Source organism: Trachurus japonicus, chromosome 24 (genome assembly GCF_045865225.1).
Source record: "Trachurus japonicus isolate A0001 chromosome 24, Traja_1.0".
Lineage (NCBI taxonomy): Eukaryota > Metazoa > Chordata > Actinopteri > Carangiformes > Carangidae > Trachurus > Trachurus japonicus.
This window is the reverse complement of record NC_140930.1, coordinates 6229131-6249715: the sequence shown is the minus strand read 5'-3', so window position 1 is coordinate 6249715 and position 20585 is coordinate 6229131. Positions and strand designations below refer to the sequence as shown.

At 41.1% G+C, this 20585-nt stretch overlaps 1 pseudogene across 1 annotated transcript; it reads left to right on the top strand.

Moving 5' to 3' along the window:
- Positions 1-5340: 5340 nt before the first annotated feature.
- On the top strand, positions 5341-15054 carry LOC146961244 (Krueppel-like factor 11; annotated as a pseudogene). Its single transcript, XR_015035215.1, has 4 exons — positions 5341-5520; positions 9341-9562; positions 11008-12041; positions 12979-15054. The product of XR_015035215.1 is annotated as a Krueppel-like factor 11 (transcript).
- Positions 15055-20585: the final 5531 nt, after the last annotated feature.

Sequence of the window (20585 nt, the reverse complement as noted above, 5' to 3'; positions counted from 1 at the left end):
GATGGCGAGCCAGTTTGTTCTTAAACAGTGGATCAGTCCTGGCGCCACGTTTGATGGTGTTCTCCATTAAACACACTGTAATACTGTATTTAGACCCATTAAACCTGTCGTACAGACAAAACATGGTTGTTTATGTTCAGTGCCAAATGTAACAAAGTACTAATACTTCATTACTGCACATGTACTTTTCTTTTAATGTAGGCTATATTTGTATTATTTCTATATTTATATTAATGACATGCCTCTTGTGCCGACTGAAAGTAGTTAGTGTGTATGTGTGTGTGCTGTCTCTGGGTCTTGACTTTGAGGGAATTGTTCCTGGAAAATCTTGGATAAGTCTGATTTGATGCTGATTATGATGTTTGACTAAAGAAGAGGTTGTGTTAAAGGCATAGTTCAACATTTTGGCAAATTGGCCCATTGCCATAATCCCTATAGTCATAGCAGTAGGTTCGTTACCTTTAATTGTCGGTGCAAGCTGTTTTTAGAACAGCGGAGCAGAGACAGAGTTGTTTTAGAGATACAGAGACTGCTTGATGAAAAACTGCCCCCGACGGGAACGCGCATCAGCGGTTTTGCATGAATTTACCTCTAAAACAACTCTGTCTGGTAACGTTCTGTTATTATCTCATAGCGTGGTGAATGTGCAGGTCACAACTTGTCCACCAGAGCGTTTTGGAGTTGTTGGATTGTGTATTTGATGAGGAAAACCAAGAAATCCCATGAGCCTCTGTAGCGTAGCTCTGAGCAGCTCGCCGCTCTGCTCCGCCATTCTAAAAATAGCTTGCACCGACAAATAAAGGTAACAAACCTACTACTAAAACTAACTCGTAAAACCGGGCAGGAAAACCGAAGTTACACAGTGTGATACTAGACCAGCAGGGGGCGCTGGGACAGTCTCAATGTCAATGGAAACGTCAAAATGATGTTTAAACTTTCACTTTAAGTTAAAATAGTTGCATTGTGTTGATGTAAATACAAAATAACAGATGTTGCTGATCCAGGCTGATGATGTTTGTGTCTTTGTTAAAGCATGACACTTTAAAAAAATCCCCAATTTTAGACTCATCAACAACAGGTAAATAGAGAAATAAAGGAAAATGTTGAGTCCAGCGCGTCTGAATTCAGGTTTCAGTCTTGTGTTTGTTTCCTGACTCTACCTTCCTGCAGGAGTTTGGTTTGACTTCTTCTTCCTCCTCCTCCTCCTCCTCCTCTGCGCTCTCTCTCTCTCTCTGACTTCATCCTGCAAACAGCTGGTGGTGGAGCTGAAGTCGAGCTCCGACGTCGTCTCTGCTTCTGATTTCCTCCTGCACAAAGTCTGGGAGTGTTTTCTGCCTGGAAACCGTTTTTTATGGACTGACGGACCGGCCGACCGACTGCCTGCCTCTGCCTCTCTGTGTGTGTGTGTGTTTCCCCCCCTCCACCACCACCACCACCACCACCTCCTTTTTCCTTTTTTTTATTTCACAACCTCGCTGAACTTGAAAATGAAAATGAACTCACGTCACCCCTGCCTGCTGCCAGATCCTGCTTTTGTCCCAGTTTTTCCTCTCTCCTCTCCTCTCTCTCTGTGTCGGCGCTGAGTTTACAGTACTCAGCTCACCTCATCTCTCCTCTCTCTCTGTCTCTCTGCAGACAGTTACAGCAGCAGCATGTGGAGATAATTCACTTTGAATAATGAAGATGTTTATCTGGATTGTTTTGTTTTGCTTTGCATAGGAGCAGAGCTGCAGGGGTTGAGCCAGGCCGCTGCTGCTGCTGTAGGTGTCCAGGTGAGCAGAGGTGAAGTCAGTGCTGTCAGTCAATCAATCTATCAATATATCAATCAATTACACACTGATAGATGAAGCATCAGCATCAGGAGCGGTGGGAAACAGCAGGGAATCAAACAGGCTCTTTGTCTGTCTGCCGCTGCCTCAGACAGAGATGACGTATCGCCACAACCAACCATCACCTCCACCTTCCTCCCTCCTCCTCCTCCTCCTCCTCCTCCTCCTCCTCCCGTCCAGTGTTTGTTCACATGATGATGATGATGTCACGATTATAAATATTCTTGGTACGATTATTGTCAGAGAAATGAATAATCACGGTAGCTAGTGCGATTATCACGATTATTATTATGCATTAATTAATTTCACAACACTACATATGAATGTGTAAAATCAAATATAGTCAAAATATAACTACATTGTTGATAATATAAACAAAATATTTTAAGTATCTATTAATATTATTACTTCCCTTAGAGGAAGTATTTGAAATATTCAAGTCATTAATTGTCATCTATACCAAACATTTAAGTTTATTTTAATATCTTTTTTTATTTTATTATTACAAATGGCACACTGACATTTAAATTCCGACCAATTCAATGTTAACGTGAGGTAAATGGACCAATAGTATCTGTGCATTTAGCTTTACTTTGGCGCCACATCTGCCGATACGGTTCCGACATATCGTTTTTGGAAAGTGACGGTATTTAGGAATCTTTACAATAGATTAATTGTGGCGTTTAATACCGCGATTAATTGTAAAAAATAAAATAAAATAAATCGTGACATCCCTAAATGATGATGGTGATGATGATGATGATGGTGGTGGTGGCTGAACCTCCAGCCTCTCCCGCATGCAGCAGCAGCTTAAAGGGTTAACACGCAGCCACAACAAAGGAGCCGGTGCTGGGCCGGCGTGTGCATGAGTCGAGTGTGTGGAGGGGGAGGAGGGGGGGAGGGAGGGGGTGAGGAGGGGGGTGGGAAGAAGAGGAGGAGGAGGAGGAGGAGGAGGAGGAGGAGGGGGGTGCTCAGGCTGCCTTCTAGCCCCGCCCTGGAATTCTTTATTGGAGAGGCTGTTTACAACCTCGACGCATAGGAGTCCCCGGGTTCATCGGCCCGGTGGGGAGGGGGTGAGGCGGAGGAGGATGGGGGAGGAGGAGGAGGAGGAGGAGGAGGAGGAGGAGAGGTTGAGACTCACAAGAGAGCAGAGAGGAAAATGGTACAGGAAGAAGACAATAAGAAAATATGTTGAGGGCCTCCAGAGCTGCAGGATCTGAGCTTTTGTTTCTCCTCTTTGTTCCCAATAATAATAATAAGAATAAAAAATGATAATAATCAACATTATTATTATTATTATTATTTTTGTCTCTGATTCGGGTTTCTCTCTCTCTGTTTTTTTCTTTCTTTAACACAATTTAAACATGCACATGTCTGAGTTGATGCAGACACGTGAAGAGGGATTGCAGCCCCCCCTCAAACCAAAAAAAAAAAAAACACACCCTCCTCTCTCTTTCCTCTGCTGCAGCCGACTCCACGTTCCCTCTATGTAAAGACACGCAGCGTGGACCAGGACTTGTTTAGTTTCTTCTTTCTTTTCTGTGTGTTTTTCACAGAGCGGCTGCTTCCTCCTCGTCTCTCTCTCTCACTCAGCTGCACTCGGTGTTTTCGCTGAACCCAAAACCTGAGCAGACAAAACAATATCTCACACTGCTGCTGCTGTTGATGGTTGTTGTTGAATGTTTCCGTATCTTTGAGTCTCGTCTGGTGGAAGAAGTCGGTCAGTTCAGTTCACTTCAGTTCGGTTCGGCCTCATGTTGAAGCTGCAGTGTGTGTGTGTGTGTGATGCTACAATGGCATGCATGTTGTTTATAAGCTGCTACTCTAGTTCACACACCCCTCCTCCTCCTCCACACTTGTGTTTACATCTACATTTTACATGAGTCCCACATCTGTCTCCAAACGGTGCACAGAGATAAAGACAAAATAATCATCAAATCTTCATTGTGTTTGATGTATAAACTGTTATAAATCAGTGACAAATGCCTGTTATCGTCCCCAAGTGTCCAAACTGACATGTTGTTTTGTGTTATATTCATATAAGATAGAATAATAGAATGAAAACTGGAAAATATTCACATATCACAGTCTGTATTTGGCATTTTCCTTAAATATTAAGGAATAATTGTGTGAGCTTGAATGAAAATAAGAGCGAATTCAAATCACATATAGTTATAACATATATATTTTATGGATAGGTTCTTAATTATTTGTCATTTTCATTGATTCAATGCTCAGATAAGATGGAAAACAACAAAAACATGCTTTTCTATTCATATCTTATGTACCTTGCACAGCCATGTTGTTCTAATATGATTATAAACTCAAATTTTGTGTCATTACTACCATAAAACATGTTACTGACATGTATTTTTGTTCATATCTTATATTCTAAGAGATATTTTAACATGATGTTCAAGTCAAAGTAAAATGTGTCATTTCAACAACAAAAGACAAAACAAAACAAAGAAATATAAAGATTTTCAATCAATATAAATATGTTTATCAATACATGTGATAAGAAATGTTAGATCCTGAAGTTGTCAACATGTGTTTTCATTGATATAGCCTACTATATTTAATGTCACCATAATACAAAACAAGTTCTGAGTTATTTGTCATGCCAATCGTATAAAAACATTACAAACTTGTTTTTTATAATCTATTGTTTTTATTTATTCTATTCTCAATGCACTTATATTTATATATTTATGTCTTGCTGTTGAATGACTGTTTGTTTATTGTGCAGCTGAGAAACTGAATTTCCTAACCCTTTCTATCTATCTATCTATCTATCTATCTATCTATCTATCTATCTATCTATCTATCTATCTATCTATCTATCTATCTATCTATCTATCTATCTATCTATCTATCAAACATCAATATAATTCTGTTATATGTTTAATTTAAGATAATATCATGTTACACCCAGGGGCTGATTAAAGTTAAAGCTTTTGTGTCATTTCAGCCATAAAAATACAGTAAAAAAAAACCCATAAAAAAACATAAAATTTAATGTTATGCCCGTGCCTTACATTAATAATGACATTATTCCATGTCATTTTCATTTTCCCGTGTTCATTTCGTCAATAATTTACATTTTTCCAACAACACTGTATTGTAGCAGCAGTTGGTCACTACACTACACTACACTACATGCCTATCTCTCTCTCATGCGCGTCCCCGTGGGCCCGCCGCCTGCTTCCCAACCTTTCCCCCAGATCGAGTGCGCGCCGCCGGCCGGGTTCAGCGGGTTTACTGTGACACCGCTGACTCCGCGGCCACGCCCCCCGACAGCCACGCACCCCGCCGCGGGCCAATGGCGTCGCGGCCACGTACCGATCACGCACCGCCTCGCCTCTGATTGGCCGCCGCTCGCTACACCTTTGCCGCTGATTGGCTGCGTGTTACCACCCGCCAGACTTGCTCTGAATTTTGTTTCTGTGTTTTTTTTTTTTTTCTCTCTCTCTCTCTCTCTCTCGGGTTTTTTTTTTTTTTTTTTTTTTGGTTGGCTCCGCTCAGCTGAAGCCAGTCTAGCTGGCAGAGGCTCAGCTTATTATTGACGGCTCGCGCTCCTGCCGTTGCTCCTGCCGTTATTTTGAATCCTCAACCGCCGCCGCCGCCGCTGCTCCGTGTTCAACTCTTCTTCCTCCTCATGCTCAGCTTCACGGCGGAGCGCTGCTGCCAGGTGAGTCACAGACAGACAACACAACACAACAACCTGTCCAGCCGGCTCTGGTTTAGTTGTTTCATTTCATTTCATTTCATTAATCAAAGTTGTGGTTGTTATATTTATGTATTCATAGTACAACGAGCTCTCGGAGTTCGTTGTTGTTTCAACTGTGTCTGCGAGTCTGCACACGTAACGTAACGTAGGCTTCAGGTGTGCTTGTTATCTATTATTTTGAGTATTTGTGTGTTATTTAAGGCGCTGCTGGCTGGTTTATTTGAGGTCATACTGAACCCAGCGTCTCCCAATGTGTGTGTGTGTATGTGTGTTCACAACAGTTGCATCACTGCAGTGCATCATAAAGTTTAAAAGACTGATGGAGACACTTTATCCCAAACTGGGCAGATTGTCTTTTGTTGTACTGGTTGCACTGGTTGCACTGGTTGTTTGTTTTTTGTTTTTTTTTATCGTTGATGCGTAGAATCAGATTGTACTTGATTGTCTTTGTTGTTGCTGTGATGATGTGTGATCATCAGGCTGCAGCTCACAGTCCTAACAATCATTTTCATTAGGCTACCGATGCTTTTGATGACACTAATTAATCGATAAATCCGTCTATAAGGTTAGACAGCAGTGCAAAAATAACCTCAACATTGTCTTGATTGAAGTAGAAACAAAACAAAACAAAAAATAGTGATTTATCCTGTTTATTCTAATTATAATGAAAGACATCATCAAATGTTTTGATGTTTTGGTGCAAAAATATGACTTATTGATTGGGCTGTCAATCAATCAGCCGATTTATTGCAGCAGCTCTGCTATAGATGAATTATGAAGTCTGTGTGTGATTATATGTGGTAATTAAACTAATAATCAGTCAGACAATAGAGAAATGTGATATAAAAACAAAGCTATAAGCACCAAACCCAGAAGCAATGCAGTGATATAGGTGATTATTGTAAGAAACGAATTGATTTCTGGTCAAAAAAATGTGATCAATATCAAGTCATTGTTGCACATTTTGTCCAAAAGCAAAAATAAAATCCAGTCAAGTGTCATTCAAAAGTCAGAAAATGAGCAGAGGCTGTTGTTTATTGACCTTAAAACCACCAGCATTGTTGCTCATTGAACACCTGTCAATCAAAACAAAACAAATGTCAGCACTGGAATTGATAACAATTTGTGTTTATCGGCTGCCTGATTGATTGATCGATCAGATTCAGAGGGATGGATCAGTTTTGGTTCCTGTTCAGGTTGCACCCAAAAAATCTGCAGCTGAGCACAACAAAGAGACAGAGACAGAGACAGAGGAATAAAAAAAAAAGAAAGGAAAAGAGCTCAAATGAACGTGAGAAAATATAAAACAAGCTGAAAAAGTGATTAAAAAAATAATAAATTTGAAAGAGGAAAAGAAAGAAATTCAGAATGAGGACGAGACGAGTCAAGTCTGATCAATAAATCCTCCTGGTTCACTCACTTATTTTTTCTTTCTGTCAGTGAAAGTCAGATGCTGAGTGATGACAATATTTATTCAAGAGTAATTAAAAACACATTAATTCCCCGTTACAAGTGTGTGTCTGTGTGTGTGTGTGTATGTGCTCTGCATTGTGTCCTGTTGCTGTAATCTCATTACGTGCTGCTGTGTGTTGTGTTTGTGTGATGTTTTGCGTGGGAAATTGCAGCGCCGGAGAACGATACTGTGTCTGAATGTGTGTATATGTGTCTGAATATGTGTATATGTGCGTGTCTGTGTGTGCTTGTGTGTGTTTGTTGCAACAGATTGACTTTGTTTTCACCAACTATACTTCCTGTGGGGAGCTTCCTCTCTCTCTCTCTCTCTCTCTCTCATGGGGCGAGTCGGTGCATGTTAATGTGGGAGGAGTAGGGGGCGGGGCTTCTGCATGGAAGTGGTGTGTGTTTGTGTGTGTGTGTGTGTGTGTGTGTGTGTGCGTGGGGTGTAATATCTGGCACGCCACCTCCCGTCATCTATTCTGGGTGCACGGTCGGGGAGGTTCCCCCCTTTAGCCGGAGCAAAACGATGATGGGTGTACCCGGCGCTGCAGTGGGGCCCCTCGCTCTCTCTTCTGTCTGTCTCTCTCTCTCTCTCTCTCTCTCTCTCTCTCTCTCTGTGTCTCTATCTACACACCAAGGTCTCTCGCCCCTCGCTCGCTCTCGCTCTCTCTCCCTCCACCCTTCCTGTACGTGCAGCTGAGCAGTCACCAGATGCCAGCCAACTTGGCCAAGCAGCAGCAGCAGCAGCAGCAGCACCCAGGAGCCCTTTGTCCCCCCCACTGGTCATCCCCCCCACCCCCCGGTCACCACGACGACCACCACTCAACTACACTTATTTTATTATGATTTTTATTTACATCACCGCATCGTCTCGTGTTGCATTTTTGAACAGCAACAACACAATTGTATAATTTGTTATAATTAGATTTCCTATGTTTTTATAGGTCAGGAAGACATAGCAGGAGAGGAGAGGAGAGGAGAGGAGGGGGTGGGGAGGGTATGACATCATTGATAATTACATGGGTGGTGTGCACTTTAGTTACCAAAGAAAGAAAAAAGAAAAGGAAGAAGACCATGGGGCTGTTTCTGAAATCACTCCCTTGTTCACTCATCCACTGACGGCGGCAGTGGTGGCGGCGGCAGCGGAGGGTCATCTGGGGCAAAGCTCCACCTGCTGGCAGCCGAAAAAAGAATAATGAAGTAGTTTTAGTGGCACAGAGCAACTTAGAAACGAGTGTGGAGAATCGATAATGTATGTATTATTGATTTTAGCTGGTAGAATAGTTAATATTGACCGTCTGTAGAAGAGAAACCGGAGCTTAAACCAAACCTCAATCACATTTTACACATTTAACAACTTGATAAAATCAGATTTTATATCTTAAAGTCAACAAACTGACAGTGAATATGAGTTGGGATCCCAAATGGATCCAAATAAAATGGATATAGAAATAGTGTGAAGTGAACAGGAAGTGATTGGTGATGAACTTCTGCTGGGTTTGAAAAGATGAGGGGCGATAACTCATCATGTTTCCTGTCAGTTCAAATTAAATTGTGTTACTTTTATAGATAACTAACACAATAGAAACACATGTTGGGGTCCCAAAATGGAAATAAATGTGAAGATACTGTGAAAAAATTCAAGTTTTATCTTGTTGGCAAAGAAATCCTAAAGTTTTTTTGGGCACAATGGAAAATAATAACAGAAACATTTAAAAACGAATCAGATTTTCATGTTGGATGGACACAATCGTGACATTTGGGATCCCAACGTGTATCTTAAGGATATTTACAGTGTCAAAATGTTCATTCTTGCTTGGTGAGAGAGGATAGAGTCGGTGGTGAGCTGCTAGCAGAGTGTGTGTAAACCATCATACAGATATTTTAAACATTTGAAAACCATTTACACATTTCTGACTCCACCTCTGTAATCAAATTCAGTCCTGCAACCCGACCCCACCCACTAGTGAGATCATCACAGAGTCGACCTGGTTCAAACTCTGTTTTCTTCTTCTGAACCGACTCACTGGATGAAATCATGTTTTTTTAAGAGCTCAGCCTTTTTTTTTTGTTTTTGGAAACTTCTGAGGATGTTGAAGATTCATTGAAGTGAAAATCATGGAAAATAAATGACTGAATTAGGTCAAGATGAGAGATTTAATTCTTGTTGGTGACAAAAGTGCAACAAAAAGAGTTTTACATGAATGCGTGGAAGCAAAATTGTGTCAAAATGTCTTTGTTTTTGAGGTTTTTCGAAAGATTCTTGAAAAGATAAAACCTGAGCGACTGGTTTTTCATCAGTGTTTGTCCTCCTGACTTGCCGTAGGTTGACCGTATGGACAGCCAGCCAGCGGCGACCATGGAGCTGAAGCAGTGCATCGAGTACCACGACCTGGAGGCCGCCGAGGCGCTGGTCAGCATGAGCTTCTGGGGTCAAAGGTCACACAAGCCGCGCCCGCTGACCCCCACCTCCGACTCCTGTGACTCCATCCAGCTCCACCCAGAGGGAGGCGACGCTCCCAAAGACCTGATCGCTCTGTCCTCACTGGTGAGAATCTAATCTAATCTAATACATCTGATAAAGAATGAAAGGAAGTTTATTTGAACACAGAATACAGAAACAAAAATAAAAACAAACAACAGTAAATACAGACAAAGACAACAACACAAAATAAAATAACAACAACTAAACTAAACTTAACAATTATTTATGTTCAAAAGGAATGGGAAGAAGCCAAAGCTTATTGAATCCCATCCCTTCCCTCTATGTTAATTCCAGTATATACTAATAAGTTATAAAATAGTAACAACAGATAGGCTGATACACATAAATGCACATACACACACATAGTCACAATGAGACTAAAAAGATTTTTTTTTAAAATGAGAAGCCATAATAAATTAAGGAGTCAATCACTCAGTATGTGTGTAATATTTGTCAGGGTTTATTGGCAAAATCTGAAAAAGCTACCCATGAATATGTTTGTATACAGTGGAGAAAATAAGTATTGCACGTGTCAACATTTTTCTCAGAAAATATATTTCCAACAGAGCTATTGACATGACATTTTCACCAGATGTCTGCAACAACCCAAGCAATGCACACGTACAAGGAAATCCAAACATTTATGTCCACAAATTAAGTAATGTGGAATAAAGTGAAATGACACAGGGAATAAGTATTGAACACATGAAGAAAAGGAGGAGGTGCAAAAAGGTAAAAAAAAAGAAAAGAAAAGAAAAAGGTAAAGAAGGAAGTAGACCTGCAATTACCAGGTACAGTTACTAAAAAAAAACAATGAGTAATGCATTTAACCGCCATGGCCTCTATGCTGCTCACCATGCAAGTCTATTCAATACTTATTTTTCCCACTGTATGTGTATAATCGCTATAAAATAAAATGTGGTTTTCGTAGCCTTGCAATTCTTCTTTTATATAGCAAGGGTCTTGCTTTAGAGCAGTGTTTTTCAACCTTGGGGTCAGGCAAACTAGAATCTGAACACTAGATGTGACATTTTCACCTCCGTTTTACAGACGTTTTTAAATGTTTAAAGGTCCAGTGTGTAATAATTGTCAAGGTTTATTGGCAAAATCTGAATAAACTACCCATGAATATATTTGTATAAGTGTATAATCGCTATAAAATAAAATCTGTTTGATTTTCGTAGCCTTATAATTATTTTTTTATATAGACATATAGCAAGGGTCTTGCTTTAGAGAGTGTCGCCATCTTGCGCCGCCATGTTTGTACGGCTGCACAAACGAAAAATCCAGCCAGCCAGAGAGCGCGTTTCAAGAGTTATGCGTTCATAAATACAGTAAACGAAGAAGGAGGAGGAAACAGCAGAGAGTGAGTTAGAAGTTAGTCAGTAGAGAATAGTGAGAAGAATAGTGAGTTTTTTTGTCCTCAGAGGCCATTTTCCCCCCGTTTTCAAAGTATTGATCAGTCATCTTGAACAGATATAATATTATCTTACCGTTTTCCCCCTCAGTGTATGACGCCGCCTCACAGTCCGAGCTTCGCCGAGGCCTCCACCACCACCGCCGCCATGAGCCCCGCCACCAGACCGGTCTTACCCCGCCTGGGGGGGCTCGGCGTCGGCGTCGGCGTCGGCCCCGCCCCCTTCCTCTGTAACTCCCCCTCCCCGTCCTCCTCCCCCTCCTCCTTCGCCGCCACGACGGACGCCTCCTCCTCGGCGCTTCTTCTTCCACCTCAGGCGGAGTCGACCTGCGTGGCTCCGCCCGGCCGCGCCATGGCCACCAGCGTCATCCGCCACACCGCCGACCGCCTCAGCGCCCCCCCTCCCCCTCCCCCTGCTCCCCCCCAGCAGCCGCCGCCGCCATCGTCTTCCCAGCCGCCACAGACCTCCACGCCGCCGCCACAGACTCTCACAGAGGAGAAGGACGCAACTCCTCCGTCTCCCCTCAGCCCGTCCTCGCCCCCCCCCCACTTCTTGGCGGCCTCTCCCCTCCCCCCCTCTCCTCACCTGTCGTCTTCCTGCCCCCCCCCCCTCCTCCTCCTCCTCCTCCCCCGTCTCCCCCGTCTCCCCGCTGCTGTGCCAGGTGTTCCCGGTGAGCGGCCGGACGGGGATGATCTCCGCCTTCGTTCAGGCGCCGGTGCCGGTGCAGGTGCAGACGACGCCGGGGGGGCCGAAGCCCATCCTGCCTCAGTCCCCCCCCGGCTTCGCGCAGCCCCTGCTGGTCGGCTCCGCGGTGCCGCAGGGGACCGTGATGTTCGTGGTGCCGCAGCCGCCCGTGTCCCAGCAGCAGCCGCCGCCGCTGCCGCTGCCGCTGCCGCTGCAGGGCGCGCAGACCGTCATGACACTGGGCAACACCAAGCTCCTCCCCCTGGCGCCGGCGCCCGTCTACATGCCGTCGGGGGCGAGCGGCGGCGGCGGCGGCGGCTGTGGCGGCGTCTCGCAGACCGACTTCTCCCGCAGACGGAACTACGTCTGCAACTTCCCCGGCTGCAAGAAGACGTACTTCAAGAGTTCACACCTGAAGGCTCACCTGCGCACACACACAGGTGGGTGGGGGGCGGAGCCATCGCAGCATCATGTTTTCTCCTATGTTCTAAATTCTAAATTCTAAATTCTTAATTCTAAATTCACTATTTATCAGGAAAAACCAACTACATGATGACAACACTGCAACAATTATCTGATAAATTCTCCATTGTGTTTTATTTTTACACTTTTAATTAACAAACAAGCCATTATCTCTCTTTATTTAGTTTGAATTTAGTTTGTTTATTTAATCATTTAGGGACTGGCTTTTACAAATAGTACAAATCACAAAACAATTGTTGGACTGGAACTGTATCTCAAAAAACAAACAGAAGTCTTAAATATAGTGATTCCCCATGAACATCAGATTATAAAAATGGCGTAATAATATTCTGCCCTTGATTAATCAAAAGAAAATGATCAGCAAATTAATGAATGATGCTTTGAACTAATGGAAACATCTATAAAATTTTAATTTTTCAATTCAATTCAATTCAATTCAATTCAATTCAATTCAATTTATTTGAAGTGGGACATTGCAAGTTCATGAACGAAACATAAAATCGTAAACAAGCCGGATGGTAGCCACAGGCTAATTTCCATCCGCTGTCCCATACATAGATGTTCCCTGGTACAAAATACAATAAATAAAAACAAAAGCATGTTATAAAATAGCAGCAGTCAGTTTACAGTTTTTTTCGGTACATTGGTAGGAATGACTAGAAAGAGTGTTTATTTATCAACAGTTTCTCCAGTAAAGAGTTTGACAACTTGATTTTTCCAAAGAATGGATTGAAATTCATTGTTAAAATATAAAAATAGTTTAACATCCAGTTGTTAATATGATACGATATGAAATGTGAAGCTTCTAATGTTGTTATCGTGTGTGTATTATTGGATGAGGAGTCGTCCTGTGAGCTAACAGCTGTCGTTCTGTCGTCCTCTCTTCTGCTGCAGGTGAAAAGCCGTTCAGCTGTCACTGGGAGGGCTGCGACAAGAAGTTCGCCCGCTCCGACGAACTCTCCCGCCACCGCCGGACGCACACCGGCGAGAAGAAGTTTGTGTGCAACGTGTGCGACCGCCGCTTCATGCGCAGCGACCACTTGACCAAACACGCCCGCAGGCACATGACCACCAAGAGGTCGTCGTCGTCCTCGTGGCCGACGGCCGCCGACACCGCGGCGGAGCTCAACAAAGTGGCGCTGCCCAAGGGCCCGAGCCGAGGCCCCGCGCTTCCTGTCGGCGTGCTCGTTCCCACCGCCAACTAACACGGACCCAAGTCAGAAGCCCCACTGGGCTAACTCAGGACCCCTGGAGGGGAGGGGAGGGGAGGGGTGGGAGGGGTGGGGGGTGGGGCAACCAGACATTTAAAGGTAACAGTGACTGGTTGTTTCAATCAGCTCCACCGGCATCAGGACAATATTTTCTACTCTAGTAAATACTTAAAATCATCGGGCTGGCGAACACAGTGACGACAGCTACTGACTGGGCCCCGGCTACGTTTACATACACACCTCAGAACAGGGTCATTGAACGCAACACGAACTCTTGATTATCTGAAAAGAAAAAAAAAAAAAAAAGGAGTTACGATTGCTGTCTTATGTCTTGTATTGACTCGGTTACTTTTTTGGAAACCATGGAAATCGGACCAGTTTTATTATGTTTTTCCCCCCTTCCGTCGGTACATGTTTCTGTTTCTCATGCCAAGCGATCTGTTTTCTCTGGCCGACTGTTTATCTTTCATTCACAAGTTGAGAAGTTTGACATCGGAGAGACTGCAACTCATCACACTCCACTGGAACTAACATTTTAATCCGACCCTGAAACGATCGATCGTTTTCTCTATGAAGTGCCAGAAAATAGTGAAAAAACAATCTCAAATCCAAAGAGACAAATGGTTTTTGTTTTGTTTTTTAATCATGAAGAATCACACATCAGCTCTTCACCTTAGAAGAAGCAAACGTTTGGCATTTTGGCTTTAAAAGATAACAAGTATAGTTGGTAGCTGAACCAGTTGATGTCGATCCACACTCCGAACTGCACAGAACATGTGTTGCTTTTCACTAGTACCATTTTTAGGAAACTGGACAAGCTAACAAGAACTAGCACAAACCTATTCTTTTTTTTAAATGAATACTTTTTAAAATACAAAATGGCAGCAGAAAGTAAACGATCCAGGTGTTTGTTTGTTTGTTTTGTTTTTTGTTTTGTTTTTTAAAGTGACTGAAAAGCAGATACATGTTCACAGCGGGCCAGCGTGCTAAACATTAGCTCGCCGGTCCAAAAAATCCAGATATTCTTGAGTTTGACTGATGTAGACGTAGCTGGAGCAGCCAGCAGAGGACGGAGCCAGTTCTTCTCCGCCCTGCTCAGGACATTTTATTCCCATCAACCACAAACTCACAAAGAGGAGAAGGAGGAAGAGGAGGAGGAAGACACGAAGGCGACAGGCTGCTATTCACCCACGGACAGAAACCAACAAAAACCTGACATTGCACTGGATTTTTTTAATCTTGCTTGTTTTTGTACTCTCTCTCCGTGTATAATCATGTTTACTTCATGTGTACATGTCAAGTTTAGCAAAAAAAATGTATGCACTCTTTTTATTTTTTGCCAAAGCCTCTGTATTGTGCTTCTATCGTTAGCTTACTTCTGTTCAATTGTCTGTGACTGTAAATATTGTAAATATATTGATATCTATATGAATGTTACGTGTATTCCAATCTGCATTTATTGACAGTACGAGTTATTGATATTTTAAAAATGTCAGTGGACAGTATTCCTCACTGTGATACTACCTACTATCTTTGCTTTACACGATATTATTATTATTTAATAAACATTTGTTGAGGAAAAAAATGCTGTTTTTGATAGTTTGATTTGGCCCATAGTGTAGCCAGTAAGAAAATACCTCATGTTATTAAATGTTATTCTTAATAATAACGGCTTTTATCGAAATAATCCCATTTTGAACATTTGCCTGTAAGCGATGGTGAAGGATATGGCTTTTATAATAAAACTTTACCATGAAAAGAGTTGTTGGTTTGCTGTTTGTTCTTTGCCACTGGACTATAGCTCATCAAGTGACATTTCATTGTAAGTTTTATTGTCAATTTAACACAGCTGACATGAGAAATTAGCACTCTGGCTAGTTTTTCCAGTAGATTATATAAAAAATACTAGTTTACTCATACTCATTTATACTGAATTATTCTTTACTGTTAGTGGTTGGATCAGTAGCCATGACACGTTACATACAGTACTGTATATATATACATTATCTCAGTTTTGTTGAGGATATGACCAGGGTTTGAAGATTTTAAACGGCCCAAATAATCACAATTTGCCTTAATTCATTGAATGTATCTGTTTTAACCTGCCCAAATGAAGAAAAAGTAATTTAGTTGGACAGAAAAATGACTTCAGTTTATTGACTTACTTTAATTATTGTTGGGGTATTTAATCAACAACGAGGAGACACTTAATAGCCATAAAGAGCATAGACGATCACAAAACAACACAAAATCACCACTGAGACAAAATCAACCACTATGAAATGATGCCAAACATCAACATACAGACGAAGATGGACCAGTGGAGTAAAGTAAATTCAGAAAGAGACAAAAGAAATGCTACAAATGTAAATGTATGTATCTTCCTTGCACATATACAGTTGGAGACAAAGGTCTGGGTATTAACATCTGAAAAACAAGTGCACTTTTTATGTCTGTCTGTGCCGAAGGCGCTGCATTTACTTCTTTTCTCTTAGAAAATAAATAAATAAATCAAAATATGGAATTTGCCCTCGGCTTCGGAGCCTTAAACATGTTTGTATCCAGGGGGGTCCATTTCCTCATAAGCCATTAACAAACAGCTATTTACTTACTTAGGATTATATTTAGACTATTACAGCCCATTTCCATGTATTTCCCCTGAATAAACAATGAATATTAATCATCTGCTGTTTGCTGAAACCCGGGGATTTAAATGTTAGTTAAAAGACTTTTTTTTTTCTTTGTGTCCCAGTTTGACCCACCCAAAAAAAAAATTAACTTTACAATGATGACAGTCTGTTAGATGTTTTTTTTATTTTATTTTATGTTTTATGCTGTGAACTGCACTCAAATGTGAGGATAAATTGTCAAGTATGATCAAATCTCCATAAAGTTCAATGAAAAATGAAAAATCAGTATTTTTCCGTGTTGTCCGAGCTCAGCTTCCTCCTCCTCTCCTCTCCTCTCCTCTCCTCTCTGACCGGAAGAAAGATAGAAAAAGAAGCGGTTAAATGCAGCTGAGTCGGTAACGAGGTTAATTCGCGGTTCCTGGCTGCGTTTCCTTATATAAACACATACATCGTCCCGTATATGAAGTTTCTGCTCGGCGACAGCGAGGCTGTTACGTGTGTTGTGTGTTATACAACGCGGAGCAGCTCGCCTCTCCCCACACCACCCGGTAACAGCGCTCAGCCAATCAGGAGCCGGCGCCGAGGGGGTGTGACCAATGGGAGAAGCCGACGTTGTGCCGGGAACGTGGGAGGGCGACGTGATTGGCTGACGAGGAACCCGCCCACTTACCTTACTGACCGACATTCAGCACAAGCCAAAGAAAATGAACAAAAATAAAATACGTATTAAAAAAAAGAAAAAAAAAAAAGGAAACACACACACACACTGGTGGAAGCGAAGTAACCAGGGCAACAGCACCACGTGGCGGAGAGTGGTACTGCAGCACAAATTAATAACAAAGACACACTGTACAAGGCAAAATAAATAAATGTTCTGGTTTAATATACTGTATAAATCTTTATTATTGATTTAACATGTTGTATTGCTGTTTGATATATTTGTGCAGTGTTCCCCTTTCTTTTTTTCTTCTTCTCATAAGTAACTTCATTTAGAAAGTTACAAAAATTCATCATATGTTCTATTATATTTTTGATATGATAAATGATCTAAAGAAATGATGACTAGGATTAGTATCCTGTGTGAAATCATCCTTTGTATGCTGAATATAGTAATTATTAATAGCCTATATTATTCTGTATCATTATTATAATCAAAAGTGATGGAATAAAAATTATATCTTATGTCTTATCTATACCTTTTAAGATTGAAGTTTAGATCAAAGCAGAAGAATATGGTTGTGGTGGAGTTATTTATTTAAGCAGAAACAAACAAACAAACAAACAAACAAACAAACAAAAAACATGATAGACACAAAAACAGAATTTGGACCCTGGACACATGATATATATCAATATATGCATTTTTCCCTCTTCTGTTTGTAATTACAGCGTAGCTTGTATTTATCTTCTTACATTTAAAATTGTCCTTTGTTAAACATGCATCAATAAATGTCCATTTGAATGAATTCAAATGCAGCCTGATATTTATTTATCTTATAAATATATGTCTCCCTTCCCTGATGGCACATTAGCTGATTTAATTATAGTACATCAAAAACTGTTAATTTAAAAGAAGATGACATGTGTTTTGTACAGTTAAGTGACAGTCATATAATATAGTGAAGTGACAATTTGCAATATTTCCCATTAAAATGTAGTGAAGTAGAGTTATAAAGTGAAAAACTAGGTAACCTATATTTAAGGGTATTGTTTATGTTTTTTATTAACATTGACACATCCCAGTCTGTAGGTGGCGACACCGACTGATCACTGGTATTTATAGATCCTCGTGCAGCCAATCAGAGCGCGGCTCGGCGGAAACAGCTGATAAGTCACCTTCGCCTGTTTCGAGGGAAAATGAAGCGAAAACTTTTGTGCTGGAGGCTGAAATGTGAACAAATGGAAGGTACAACACATTCAGACGATCAGAAACACAGACACACGAAACACAAGAAGAATCTGATCTTTGATCGTTTTAAATGTCGAGCTGATAAATTATAAGATAAAGAAACTGGCAGATGTTTCCATGATCTGTTGTCTGACATTTTAGCTGTTTTCTGCGTCCAAAACTGTTAAATACAGTCAAAGTCCTTCATTCCTGACAACATATATGAGAGATCTCGGTGTACAGTCATTATGACGTGTGATATGAATACGATTTTTGGCGCTAAATTGTCATATGGCGACAACGCCTATGCACAAGTAAACAAGAAAAAAGCGCGGTAGCGGGAAACTGACCAGAGATAAAAACTATAAATAAACTCATACACGTGCAATGATGACTTTACTGAATGCTTCAATAAAAGCAGATGGATGTCAGACATGTTAACATACTGAGATGAGAATAAAAACAAAGAACTGGTCAGTTCATGTATCCAGCCTAACTGAATGGAATAAAACATGCACGTAAAGCCAGATCATTACATATTTTAGATCACTTTGTGTTTGCATGACTGTTATTTATATGTAACAGTCATTCTGAACGACCTAAATACAAGACACACGAATAATATCTATTATATTTCTCCCTTTTCCGCCAATATCTGACAACGTTCAGATACAGTCTATGGTTCAGAGTTAATGTATTTATCCAGTCTATGAAGCAATAAACATGCACGTAAAGCCAAACTATTGGATATTCAGGCCACTTTGTGTTTGCATGACTGTTATTTATATATAACTGTCAACTATAGGCCGGTTTAAATACAAATTAAACTTCTTATCTCTTGTATTTCTCTTTCTCTGCTAATATCTTAATACGGAAATCAGATGTACCGACTATAAATGTTCATTTTAACTTTATGACTTTAGGTTTTTCAACAGTTAAATGACAGTTTAACGTCTTTCAGTCTAAAATCTTCGTCTTCTTTGTCTCAAAAACGTTTCGTAAACGCTCATTTCAATAGTTTTGTAACCTCGGTTTCTGCTCATTTTGTAACCTCCCGCACAAAGAAGACGTTTGAATTTCCCGCAGCTCTCCGGGTGTCACGTGGGCCCGGCTCGCAGCCTGATTGGCTACGTCGCTGCGTCAGTTTAAAGAGCCGGCACGAGCTGCGTTCCCATTGGCCGGCTGCGTTCTAGCGCCAAGATTTCAATAAAAAGGCGAAGCGGACAACAGATTCCGCTTCAGTCTCTGTTCTCCGTCTGTGTCTGCTCTTCGTTAGCTTAGATTCACTCTTTCTTTCCTCCTTTTCTACTTTTAGTTTCTTCTTCAGTTTTAGTTTATTTATCTAAAACCAAAATGCTCGCTGCTCGCTCTCCTCTCTCCGTCAAGGACGAAAACAAACTCAGCATCCAGACCAGCAAGATGTCTCTGGACAAAGAAAACACGGTAAGAAGAAGAAACAGTTTATCTTTTATCTTTTTCACATTTTATCTTTTAAATCTAAAAACTGTTTCAGCTTCTTGTTGGTTTATGTTTAAGTTTTAAGTGAAGTTTGATGTGTTTCGAGGTTTCAACTCGTGGCAGCCATTTTATAAACAGTTGACCTCGATTTTCCTGGATTTAATCTGTAATTCTCATGACTTGATCAAATGAAAGGTATCGATTAGGTATCGACACTAGTTTCTGGTCACTTGAGTGATTTCTGGTCATTGATGTTTCAGCCTCCGAGTCTCAGCACCACTCGCATCCTGGCGTCTAAAACCGCGCGGAAAATCTTCGACGACTCTGAGGTGAGTGAGAGAAAATGAGCGGAAACCTTCAGGATGTTCAACTGATCGATCAGACCAGTGATCGATACTGATGTAAAAGTCAGTGATCTGGTAGTTTTTTTATCTGGTTTATTGTGCTCACGTGGCGCCTAAATTCTTAATTTCTTAATTTCTGGCGCCAACGTGGACAGTTGAGCTGTCACCATGGAAACTCAGCTGAGTCCTCTACAGGTTTTAATTTATTGATCCGAGATGATCAGACATGTTGATGTTTTTATAAACTGTCCAGGACATGAACAGTTATTATTGATCCGACATGATTAAGTGTTATAATCTTCATAAAGGAGAAAATGAACATGTAGAAGATGTGAAGCTTTTATCTTAGAGTTTCTGTCAGAAGACACTGTGATTATATGCATGGGTGCAGATCCCGTGGGGGACGGGGGGGACATGTCCCCCCCAATTTCTGAAAAACATGAATGTCCCCCCCAATAAAAAATACCTTAAATTATTCAAAACTGAACAAATGTATTTTTGGACTTCACATTCTTCACATTTTAGATAAAATTCACATCTTTTTTAGAACCGTTTACCAGCATAACTGGCATTGTAAAAACATGATCAGTTGGTTTACACAACTTGGTTAGGGCTTCATATTTTGATATTCATCCATATCAATTAATCATGCATAAAGTAGTCCCATAAGGAAGATGGTGAGAAGAATTGGGGATCTGGAAGGGTCGCAGGGAGGCGAAAGATAAGAACATTACATGCCCGAGACCCTTAAAATTATGATTTACTAATATATGTAACAGTTAAGTAAGCAGTGATTCGTACTGTTGGTTCTTTAGGACAAATAAACAAGACAGGTAAGCACAATAAATGATTTCCTGTGCAGTAGGCCTACTTTTTGAATGATATGGCGAGCCTCTACAAAGTTGTGATTTATGGTGGCACGGTATGAGTTGCATACGGGTAAAAAAATAAAAAATAAAAAATTGTGTCC